The sequence below is a fragment of the Brassica oleracea genome, chromosome C9, assembly GCF_000695525.1.
Source record: "Brassica oleracea var. oleracea cultivar TO1000 chromosome C9, BOL, whole genome shotgun sequence".
NCBI classification, from domain to species: domain Eukaryota; kingdom Viridiplantae; phylum Streptophyta; class Magnoliopsida; order Brassicales; family Brassicaceae; genus Brassica; species Brassica oleracea.
Genome location: NC_027756.1, coordinates 11,776,333 through 11,776,883, shown reverse-complemented (window position 1 = coordinate 11,776,883; position 551 = coordinate 11,776,333).

Genomic DNA, 551 nt, shown 5'->3' with positions numbered 1-551 from the left:
CCATTGATTCTTGGGCTCATCATGAAGAGTAGTGAGTAGTCATCTTTGGATTCATGGGTGAGGGAGACTAAGGGTGATTAAGCACTACTCTTCATGATGAGCCCAAGAATCCAAAGATGACTACTCACTACTCTTCATGATGAGCCCAAGAATCAATGGTGATTTGGTGCTAATCATGATTAAAATTAATCAAGCAAATCACAAGAGAAAATGATCAAGATTAGATCTTTCACCTAAAAGTTCTTTGTTGTTAGATAGAAAACAAGATAAGTCCCAACTTTGGGATTACAAGAGTATTTATATGTCTTTGGTAAACCTAATGGTTTCCATTAAAAAGTCTAAAAAGCCCTTAAAAACATTAAAATCCGACTAAAGATAAGTTTCGACTCGGGTAGAAATGGACGGGCACAACCCGCGTCAGCCAACCCGCGTTGGATCATCGTCGAGGATTCTCTGCCATGCGCGCGGGTAGGCGATCCTGCGTGGCTCCGTCCCGCGTGAATCTATCGGCTCCTTCTCTTCGTGACGCGGGTTGAGACGATCGGCACCAA